Source organism: Oncorhynchus clarkii, chromosome 1 (genome assembly GCF_045791955.1).
Source record: "Oncorhynchus clarkii lewisi isolate Uvic-CL-2024 chromosome 1, UVic_Ocla_1.0, whole genome shotgun sequence".
Classification (NCBI taxonomy): Eukaryota; Metazoa; Chordata; class Actinopteri; order Salmoniformes; family Salmonidae; genus Oncorhynchus; species Oncorhynchus clarkii.
Genome location: NC_092147.1, coordinates 78,159,951 through 78,172,058, shown reverse-complemented (window position 1 = coordinate 78,172,058; position 12,108 = coordinate 78,159,951). Strand labels below are relative to the sequence as shown.

Here is a 12,108-nt window from a genome sequence, read left to right as displayed (position 1 = left end):
CACACACACAGAGAGTCAGTCACTCACACACACAGACACAGAGTCACACTGTTTTTTGCTCACCACAAACCAAGTCACTTCTGCAGTCCTCATTCTAAGAACGGCCAGTAAAGCCACCAGCTGCTTTGGGGTTGAGTGAAGTCGTGTAGTTTTTCTCATTAAGTGTTTTTAAGCTTTCTCTAGGTTGCATTGGTTTTAGAAGAATTAGCCTCTTAGCATCCTGTTATTTTTCTCACATGAAAGTGGGAAGGTCTCCGTGCGAGTTTCACTTTGACTTTTCCCTGGCAGTGACGCATAGCAACTTTCTCATTTCTACTAAAGCAGGCCACGTGGTCATATCTATCACATCTCTTAGCTCAGGGAAGATCAGTGGTTATTTACTAGAATATATAGTAATCAGTTTTACTACTATTCTCATTCTTGCTAGCATTTCACCTCTGCCAGGAAAGATAAGCCTATATTTGACCACAGCAACGTGACATTTTAAAGGTCTGCTGCTGTTACTGTTATGGTCTAATACAGCAGCCTTTGATAGGTGACAATTCATGTTGAATGATTTAAGTATGAAAGGGGGCAAAATTAGTACTTTTAAATATTCTCATTAGTTTCCTTTATGTCATTTGTGTGATGATGGAGAAAACAACTACTTTCATACAGTGTAGTTTGGTTCCTCCAAAAAGAGGAACAGGTTGGGAAAAAATTCCTCATTCAGCATATGGTGACCAAAGAGCTGTGATCTGTTATAACCTTGTTGTTTTATACCCAATCCCCATTCAGCCCTACAGTCACCCATTCAAGTCATAATCTCTCTGTTATTAAACAAGTGAACCACGCTGAGTAGGAAGTCCATGGAGGACTAATTCAAATGGCTGCCATGACATGACTGGCATCGGGCTGCTACTGGGTGTGTCTGCAGCCAACTTGAGAAACATGGACGTGTCAATCACCCACCTGCAGAGCATCCACATCCCCGCACTGCTCCCACCCACCTCCAGTGAGCTGGACGTACCGCACAACGTGCAGATGTCGGCCGTGTTGGGCATCGGCCCGGTCTTCCAGGACACGGGCCACCGCCACGACGCAGAGGTGTGCTCGCTGAGATCGGTTAGTAAGACCTACATCTCGAATGACGTACATTGTTGTCCCATAAGGATATTTAATTTGCAGGGAAGATGACCTACTATAAAATACACAAACTGTTTTGAATCTCATGTTATATCACCATCAGCATCTTAATTAGCATGTGTTATGTCAGCCTTTATAAAGCACATTCTTTTTAGGTGTAGATAGCCTATAGCGTTTGTCACATTTAGAAATGTACCCTTTATGACTTTATAAAATACATTTGATTGACTTTACCATGACATAAGTTAACAAATATTTTTTTAAATGTCTGGATCGCTGAAGGAATGCTCAGTCCTAGGAATGTACTACTGAAATTTCAAAATTCTTTCAGGGCGGTAGCTCATTAACCTTCAGCTGTCTTTTTTGCTGACACGTTTTGGAGCAAGCTTAATCCTCAAAGCTACATTTTCTCAAGAAAAAAATAGAAATAAATATAATTGAAGTAAAGCATGTGGTGTTTACTCTTAAACGCGGCGGCAATAAATACCATTGAAGTGAATAGATGATGTTGCATCTTCCTGCAGGTGGTCTGTCAGCACAACCGATTGGCAAACGTACTGCAAATTAAGAAATCATGTGACTAAATAAAATACAAATAAACTATACAATGAAACAGAAAGAAATTGTATAAAGAGTGGTAGTAAAATTCTTTGTAGCTCCTTAAATAACAGTTTTGGGAAAAAAAGGCTAACTGATGGAGCATTCATTGAATCCGATGGCTCATTTATCACAAAACCCACTGATGTTGCCAACTACTTTTCATGACTTTATCATGAAAAAAATTGTTGTCTATCAACAATGACAAGCCACCGGGGTCTGACAACCTGGATGGAAAATTACTGAGCATAATAGCAGACAATATTGCCACTCCTATTTGCCACATCTTCAAGAGTTACTTGTCTAACCGAACAGCGGGTGTTCTTTAACTTCTCTGGGATATGTGGGACGGTAGCGTCCCACCTCGCCAACAGCCAGTGAAATTGCAGGGCGCCAAATTCAAAACAACAGAAATGACAATTAAAATTACTCAAATTGTCAGATTTTAAAATGGCTTTACGATGAAAGCACACCTTGCGATTAGGTTAGGTCAGCGCTAGTTACAGAAAAAAATCCAGACGTTTTCCAAAGAAGGAGAGGTGTCAGAAATAGCGTTATAAATATTCACTTACCTTTGATGATCTTGATCGGAATGTACTCCCAGGAATCCCAGTTCCACAATAAATGTTTGTTTTGTTCGATAAAGTCCATTATATATGTCCAAATATCTCCTTTTTGTTCAGTAATCCAAATGCATAATGCTTGATCACTTGTTCAGACGAAATGTCAAACAGGTTCTATTACACTTCGTAGAAACATGTCAAACAGGTTCTATTGCACTTCGTAGAAACATGTCAAACGATGTATAGAATCAAACTTTAGGATGTTTTTAACATAAATCTTCAATAATGTTCCAACCGGAGAATTCCTTTGTCTTTAGAAATGCAATGGAACGCAGCTACCTCTATCTTGCGAGCTCGTGATCAGCTCATGGCACTCTGCTAGACACCTGGTTGAAACAGCTCTCTTTCTATCCCCCTTCACAGTAGAAGCCTCAAACAAGGTTCTAAAGACTGTTGACATATAGTGGAAGCCTTAGGAAGTGCAATATGACCCCATAGACACTGTATATTCGATAGGCAATCACTTAAACTACAAACCTCAGATTTCCCACTTCCTGGTTGAATTTTTTTCTCAGGTTTTCGCCTGCCATATGAGTTATATTATACTCTCAGACATCATTCAAACAGTTTTAGAAACTTCAGAGTGTTTTCTATCCAAATCTACTAATGATATGCATATTCTAGCTTTTGGGCATGAGTAGCAATCAGTTTACTCAGGGCACCTTTTTATCCAAGCTACTCAATACTGCCCCACAGTCCCAAAGAAGTTAATGGAAGCCTCTCCAACATAATCCAGGTTGAATCAGGAATTCCCCAAGGTAGCTATTTAGGCCCCTTAAAGCTTTAGATCTTTAATAACAACATGCTTTGAGTAAAGCCAGTGTGTCTATGTATGCAGATGACTCAACACTATACACGTCAACTACTACAGCAACTGAAATGACTGCAACACTTAACAAAGAGCTGCAGTTAGTTTCGGAATGGGTAGCAAAGAATAGGTTTGTCCTAAATATTTTTATCCCCAAGTCCAGAACGGACTATTAGGCAGTGCCCAGTACTGCATAGAGCCATGACTACATGGAACTCTATTCCACATCAAGTAACTGACGCAAGCAGTAGAATCAGATTTAAAAAGGTAAGAATACACATTATGCAACAACAGGGACTGTGAAGAGACACATACAAAGGTACAGACACATGCATACACTACCGGTTTTAGAACACCTACTCATTCAAGGGTTTTTCTTTACTATTTGCTACATTGTAGAAATAATAGTGAAGACATCAAAACTATGAAATAACACATATGGAATCATGTAGTAACCAAACAAATCAAAATATATTTGAGTTTCTTCAAAGTAGCCACCCTTTGCCTTGATGACATCTTTGCACACTCTTGACATTCTCTCAACCAGCGTTATGAGGTCACCTGGAATGCATTTCTATTGACAAGTGTGCCTATTTAAAAGTTAATCTGTGGAATTTCTTTCCTTCTTAATGTGTTTGAGCCAATCCGTTGTGTTGTGAAAAGGTGGGAGGAGTATACAGAAGATAGCCCATACAAGTCCATATTATGGCAAGAACAGCTCAAATAAACAAAGAGTAACAACAGTCCATCATTACTTTAAGACATGAAGGTCAGTCAATCCGGAAAATATCATGAACTTTGAAAGTTTCTTCAAGCGCTATGATGAAACTGGCTCTCATGAGGACCGCCACAGGAAGTCAGTGTATGTAAACTTCTGACCCACTGGAATTGTGATCCAGTGAATTATAGGTGAAATAATTTGTCTGTAAACAATTGTTGGAAAAATGACTTGTCATGCACAAAGTAGATGTCCTAACCGACTTGCCAAAAGTATAGTTTGTTAACAAGAAATGTGTGGTGTGGTTGAAAAACTAGTTTTAATGACTCCAACATAAGTGTATGTAAACTTCCGACTTCAACTGTAGGTATGACTGACCTGAATGTACCTGAGTAGCTCTACATGGTGGTAGGGCATCGAGGCACCCACACCAGTATCAACAGAGAAAAACACAAGTCCTCCAGCTACCAGATCATGGAGAAGTACAAGAAGCAACCAGCAAGACAACTTTCCTTCCTTGTAGGCCTACTTTCTGTCAGTTGATCCCCATCTAACATATTAACATTTTTCCTGAAGGCACAAAACCATGGTCTAACAGAATACTATGACCAGAGACTTAAGAATGTCCCAAGTGTGGGGGTTTCTGGTCATCAACGTGGACGTCACCTGTTCCAAGAGCGACCCTGGCTATGATCTACCTGAAGACCAACAACAGGTGATAATTGATTCCACCACATCTCATCTTTAGATACCCTTCAACGAAAAGTAATGCCGTGTTCTACTAGATTTGACTCTTCAATCTCCCATCTAATCTTGCATGGTGCCTCACAGAACATCTTGACCCCAGCGCTCCAGCACATAGCTTATAACTGGGGAAAAAAAGTCATTTTGAATCATTTTAGGTTTTTCCTGGTTCTGTTCCCGTATTGGACAATAGGCTCAGGCTTCCATTAACACCTCTTTCTCACCCTCTCATAGGTCTATCGCAGGTTGGCTGAAAGCTCCAGACACCATGTTCCTCCTGGACTGTACTCTGGGTCAGTACAGACCTGCCTTATCTCAGTGTACTCTGGGTCAGTACAGACCTGCGTTATCTCAGTATACTCTGGGTCAGTACAGACCTGTCTTTTTCACTGAACCAAACCCCCGGAGCTCTCCGTCAGTGGTTCCCAACCTAGGTGTGGGACTCCACATTTTCCTTGGGGGTTGCGGGCCCTACTTGATTTGCAACATTTTGGGGATCTTTTATTTCAGCTCATGGGACCAACGCTTTACATGTTACATTAATATTTTTGTTCAGTAAAATGGCTGATCCTGTACACTAACACGTTTTAGGTCGTCACTAGCTTCTAAACCCACAGTCATAAACCCCGCCCATTTCTACAATTTCTCTTCTTAAAATGTGATTTTAAAACTGATCTTAACCACACTGCTAACCTTATGCCTAACCTTAATTTAAGACCTGAAAGCACATTTTTGTTGCCAATTTTGACTTTATGGCTGTGGAATCTGACTTTGTGGATATAGAAGCTTGGCACTGTCTCCTCTCCCTCCTCAGACACTGGCTAGGTGTATCATCATGTGGGATGAGATTCTGCCCAACTCGAAAGCAGCAATGTGCCTCCGGTAACTCCTATCAATATGCACACAAACACCTTGGCTCATTAGACACAAGTCACTGCCAGCACAAACCTCTACTCAGGACCTGTGGTAATAATATTATGAGTTCGGCATTGGGTTCTTAGGGCCAACAGTGTAGATGTCCATAGACATTAGAGGTTGGTTCCAAGGCTCTTAATGTTGTTAGTTAGTCATAATGAATGACATCAACGCTAATAAGGAAACACGTTTTGGTCCTCAAATGAGGCTTCAGTGCCAAGAGGATGTGACTGGCAACAAGCCTCAGACATTTCCTTCAGCTTGACCAATTTACACATCAACAGTATTAAATTAGTTAGTATCCCACAGTTTTTTTACAACGCTAACACAATATATATTCTTTGTTTTGCATCCACATAATTCAAGAAAACATTGGGAATCCAGTGGTTTCGGAGGCTTTGAACATGAAAACCATAGCGTGACTACAAACTGACTACAAGTTTTTTTTAGCTTTCTCAGCATAGCTGGATATAAGAGACAGAGATGGTGTGTTTAGTAACATGAGGATGTGTGGGATGACTCCTGTCCTCAGGCAAGCCCATGACCACATAATTGCTGGAACCTGAATGACTGTGGGATTCCACTTCGCTGGCTCGGCCAACTCTGACGCATTCGACTGCTTGGTAAGAAGCGAACATTTCAAAATAAGTTGGAGTTAATTGGCTAGTTTGTCTGTAACCCTTCTGTTTCTTTCACAGTAAAGTTTCGCAAGGAACTTCATGCAGTGTTTGACATCAGCAACGGCTGTAAGTTGCACTACTCTCATGCTTCTGTCCAATGTAACCATAATGTCCATATAAGGCAATAGAATAAAGTCCAGTTTAAAGTTTGCATCAAAGTCACCACAACCAATTTGCTCTCTCTTCTGCCAGACAGGCCACTATAACTTACAGATGTGTCTGAGCATGTTGTTGTCCATGGTGATGGCTGGCTCTGGTGACCTGAAGGTGCTGGAGCTCTGCCGCGACCTCCAGAAGAGGACCAGAACTATGACCCATCACATGGCCCTGGGAGGAGGGAGGTGAGACATGTTTCAACCAGCCTCTCCAATGGTTATAGCCTACACAGATATTGCTTGTACTGTCTTTTGCCTAGGTGTTGTACCTTTCACAATGTCATCTGTATTGATATAGATTGTATGTTTTGCTACAGACCTAGATAATGGAACAACGTTACAGTGGCAAGAAAACGTATACGAACCCTTTGGAATTACCTGGTTTTCTGCATAAATTGGTCATCAGATTTGATCTGATCTTCATCGAAGTCACAACAATAGACAAACACAGTCTGCTTAAACTAATAACACACAAACAATTCTACGTTTTCTTGTCTTTACTGAACACACCATGCAAACATTCACAGTGTAGGTTCGAAAAAATATGTGAACCCTTGGATTTCATAACTGGTTGACCCTCCTTTGGCAGCAATAAACTCAATCAAACATTTTCTGTAGTTGCGGATCAGAACTGCACAACGGTCAGGAGGAATTTTGGACCATTCATCTTTGGAAAACTGTTTCAGTTCAGCAATGTTCTTAGGATGTTTGGTGTGAACCGCTCTCGAGGTCATGCCACAGCATTTTACATCAAGTTGAGGTCAGGACTCTGACTGGGCCTCTCCAGGAGGTGTATTTTCTTCTGTTGAAGCCATTCTGCTGCTGATTGACGTCTGTGTTTTGGGTCGTTGTCCTGTTGCATCACCCAACTTCTGTTGAGCTTCAATTGGCAGACAGATAGCCTTACATTCTCCTGCAAAATGTCTTGATAAACTTGGGAATTAATTTTTCTGTCGATGATGGCAAGCTGTCCAGGCCCTGAGGCAGCAAAGCAGCCCCAAACCATGAAACTCCCTCCAAAATACTTTACAGTTGGGATGAGATTTTGATGTTGGTGTGCTGTGCCTTTTATTTTTCTCCACACAGTGTTGTGTTCCTTCCAAACAACTCAACTGTAGTTTCATCTGTCCACAGAATATTTTGCCAGAAACGCTGTGGAACATCCAGGTGCAGTTTTGCAAACTTCAGACGTGCAGTAATGTTTTTTTTGGACAACAGTGGCTTCTTCCGTGGTGTCCTCCCATGAACACCATTCTTGTTTAGTGTTTTACGTATCGTAGACTCATCAACAGAGATGTTAGCATGTTCCAGAGATTTCTGTTAGTCTTTAGCTGACACTCTTAAGATTCTTCTGAACTCATTGAGCATTCTGCACGGTACTCTTGCAGTCATCTTTGCAGGACGGCCACTCTGAGGGAGAGAAGCAACAGAGCTGAACTTTCTCCATTTATAGACATTTGTCTTACCGTGGACTGATGAACATCAAGACTTTTAGAGATACTTTTGTAACCCTTTCCAGCTTTATGCAAGTCAACAATTCTTAATCTTAGGTATTCCGAGATCTCTTTTGTTCGAGGCACTGTTCACATCAGGCAAAGCTTCTTGTGAATAGCAAACTCAAATTCTGTTTTTTTATAGGACTAGGCAGCTCTAACCAACATCTCCAATCTCTTCTCATTGATTGGACTCCAGGTTAGCTGACTCCTGTCTTCGATTAGCTTTTGGAGAAGTCATTAGCCTAGGGGTCCACATACACATACGAATGTTTAAATTATGTGTTCAATATAGACAAGAAAAATACAATTTTCTTGCCACTGTATAATGAGATGTGGGAGAGTAGTCCTGTTATGTGAGTGTTCTTCATAACAAATGCAGTTCAAATATCCCAGGCTTATGCAAGCAGTGACTAAGGTGTCTTTTTGTACGTAACAATACTCATTACTGATGCTAAATCTGTCTCGTCCTCAACATTTACTGTACAAACCCTTTGATTTTAGACTTGCCTTATTTTAGGGTGGACAATTTCAGGCCCACATAGCTTCATGGTCGCAATTTGAATGGCCTTATTGTAGTATTCTCAACCTATTCCTGCCATCAACACACACCTGCATCAGGAAAGATTGTAGAGGGGAGCAGACACATGGCGTCTTTATTTCAATCTCTCTCTCGCCCTCTCGCTCTCTCTCGATGTGGTCTGTGGAGAGTGCTTTCATTCTGAGTAGTAACCAATCACCATACGGCCCTGTCAGTCTGGCTCATCATGAAACCTGAAGTGAAACACTTCTCTTCTCATTTTGTGTAGCTACAGAGTTCACCAGTGAGCCTAGTCTAGGGAATGGTGTGATTGAAACATAGTAATATTGTTTAGGAACACGTTTCTGAAAATGAATTTGAGTGGCGCTAAATCAACAGCTGTTCTCAGTCATTATGTTACTCTACAGTTCAAGATGAGATCAGTGTTCAGTTGACTTTTGCTCTGTATGTTTGTGGGTCTTGTTATCAAGCTGACTCATGTAGTAAATAGTGCTGTTGTTTTCACCTCTGCCTGTAATACACATAGTAAAAACCAGAACATCCCACCCAGCCAGTTCGCTTTATCCGTTGCCATGTAGACTGGATGAGTGTCAGCTCGTGGGTTGAGAATTAATCTCTTCAGCTGGTGTTTTAAGAGGCGGCGAGGCAACCCCTCACCCACACTAATCTAAACAAGTGATTTCTCTCTCCAAGCCGACACAATGGTTTGAACCAGCCTAAGCACACACTTAACCGAAGCCTTTATCTTTTAAGTAGAGCTTTTATGAGCACAAAGGACGTCAGGTAGATAACAATTCAAAGCTGTTTTGCACAGGCCAAATTCCTCATTTATTCATGGGACCTATTCACAAAAAACTCTATTATGATATGTGCTAACATCAACACTGTGACTTTGATTTATTGCTATGTCTGAGTCTGACGTAGCGCTCTGTTATCCTGTGCTTGTCCTCTCCCAGGTACACTCCAACTCGGCCATCGCTACCTTGCCATGTGCGCTCTACCACCAGTTTCCTGCCCACAGCACAGTTAACCGGTAAGACGTACAATCTCTGGAAATACCAACATTTGGTACAGCTTACCAGCGCTCTAAAATAGCATGACAGACAGAGCTCTAAACTAAAGTATCCGACTTTCAATCACCATAATGACTTGGGTGCGGATTCTAAGAATAGCAAGAGGGAGGTGGTGTAACATGAGGAGAGAAGTCCATCAGAGTTTCTACTGACAGTTGTAAAAGTCAATGACCACAATGAGTGGGGTGGTAATTGTCTGGGATGAGTGGTTAAGAATAGTGAGAGAACAGCATATAGACCAGGGCTATTAAACTCTGGCCCTCACAGGCTGAAGTATTGCTGATTTTCTTTTCTACCTGGTAGTTAATTTATCAATTGATTGTAATTGATTAGCCAATTTTCACTTGTCTGGTCAGTTCGTGCCGGTTCTGACTCAGTTGATTAGGAAAGGGTGAAAATCAGCGACGCTTTGGCCCTCCGGGACCTTACTTGGGTGTCCCTGAGGTAAAGTGTGTGTGACCTCCGTTCTCCAGATAACAGTCCCTACGTAACCTAGGTCTCCTGGTGGCAGCTGGGGATGATTAGGTGGCCATGATGGGAATTTATCCAGGACACCAGGGTTAACACCCCTACTCTTACAATAAGTGCCATGGGATCTTTAGTGACCACAGAGAGTCAGGACACCCGTTTAACGTCCCATCCGAAAGACGGCACCCTACACAGGGCAATGTCCCCAATCACTGCCCTGGGGCAATTTTTTTTAGACCAGAGGAAAGGGTGCCTCCTACTGGTCCTCCAACACCACTTCCAGCAGCATCTGGTCTCCCGTCCAGGGACCAAACAGGACCAACCCTGCTTAGCTTCAGAAGCTAATGCAGGGTGATATGGGATGCAAGGTGATATGCTGCAGTTTCTACTGCTCCATAGTCCAATGGCGGGGAGCTTTACACCACTCCAGCCAACATTCGGCATTGCGCATGGTGATCTTAGGCTTGTGTGCGGCTGCTTAGCCCTGGAAACCCATTTCATGAAGCTCCCGACGAACAGTTATTGTGCTGAGGCAGTTTAGAACTCTGTAGTGAGGGTTGCAACCAAGGACAAACGATTTTTACATGCTACGCGCTTCAGCACTCGCCGGTCCCGTTCTGTGAGCTTGTGTGGCCCACCACCTCACGGCTGAGCTGTTGTTGCTTGTAGACGTTTCCACTTCACAGTAACAGCACTTACAGTTGACCAGGCCAGCATTTTTAAAATGTATTTATTTACCCCAATTCTGTGATATCCAATTGGTAGTCAGTCTTGTCCCATCGTTGCAACTCCCGTACGGACTCGGGAGACGCAAAGGTCGAGAGTCATGCTTCCTCTGAAACATGACTGTGAAACACGACAAACTAGCCCAACCCGGAAGCCAGCCGCACCAATATGTCGGAGGAAACACCTTCCAACTGGTGTCAGCGTGCCGGCCTGCCACAGGAGTCGCTAAGGCGCGATGGGACAAGGACATCCCGGCTGGCCAAACCCTCTCCTAACTCGGAAGACGCTGTGCCAATTGTGCGCCGCCTCATGGGTCTCCCGGACACGGCCGGCTGTGACAGTCAGGGATCGAACCCGGATCTGTAGTGACGCCTCTAGCACTGCGATGCAGTGCCTTAGGCCACTGAGCCACTCGGGAGGCCCCAGGGCAGAAGTTTGACGAACTGACATGTTGGAAAGGTGGCATGTTTAAAGTCACTGAGCTCTTTAGTAAGGCCATTCAACTGCCATTGTTTGCCTATGGACTTTGCATGGCTGTGTGCTCGACGGGTGTGGCTGAAATAGGGGAGTCCACATACTTTTGTATATTTAGTGTGTAATGACTGTTTGTGTGTTCATTTCTTCAATGTCTTCAGAGCATAGGGGACTCTGTTATGAGGAGATTACAGCTGAACTGATGCCCCCCACCATGTTGCCTGAGCTGCAGCTCCTCAATAAGGTCAAATGAAATGTAATCATGCTGCAAAGTCATTCTGCTAAGCAGGATGGTCCATGTTAAAATTGAGGTTTCTGTTAGAAAGTGAGTAATGCAATGTGTCCATATATGCAATTGATACGTTTTTCTCCCTTCCTCTTTACAATACAGTACAAAGAAGGGTCAGTTAGGATGATCAAACTCCGCTATTTCAAGAAAATCATAGGATCTTTTTCACATTGTTTTCAAACTAAATGTTCAAAGATGAAAGACCTACTTGTTTTAATGTGGTTACAGATTCAAGTAAAAGGACCATTGATACTGGAAGCTGTCCATAGACCTGAAGTAAAGGAACTCCACATCTTGAGTAAGTCCACCACTGGTATGTTTTTGAACATTTCTGTCCCAATGTTCAGATTCATATCATGAAATCTCAGTGGGTGATAACTTATCAGGGCCATACTCTTTGGTGTGAGTTTGTGATGTTCTGCAATAATGGTTGTTAATGGCAGAACATATTGTTTTGTGGGGCTGGGAATTACTAGGGACCTCACAATATGATATCAACAACAATACTTAAGTGCCGATACAATATGTACTGCGATTCTTACGATTCTATACGTATTGCGATTCAATACTGCAACGTTATTGAGATTTGATGTTTCAAAACAATCTGCTCACCATATATCACACATATATATATATATGTATTCTGCAGAGGGACGAGAGAGCATGAGAAAACAGGTTT

At 42.3% G+C, this 12,108-nt stretch overlaps 1 protein-coding gene across 1 annotated transcript in view; it reads left to right on the top strand.

Annotated features, from left to right (window-relative positions):
- The window catches only part of LOC139408884 (anaphase promoting complex subunit 1), a 41,317-nt gene extending 30,611 nt beyond the window's left edge, over positions 1–10,706 (top strand). Inside the window, 8 exon segments of the mRNA XM_071153350.1 lie at positions 825–1,104; positions 4,448–4,586; positions 4,850–4,908; positions 5,430–5,497; positions 6,063–6,153; positions 6,229–6,276; positions 6,403–6,551; positions 9,356–10,706. The gene's annotated coding sequence lies outside the window, so the exon portion shown is untranslated.
- Positions 10,707–12,108: the final 1,402 nt, after the last annotated feature.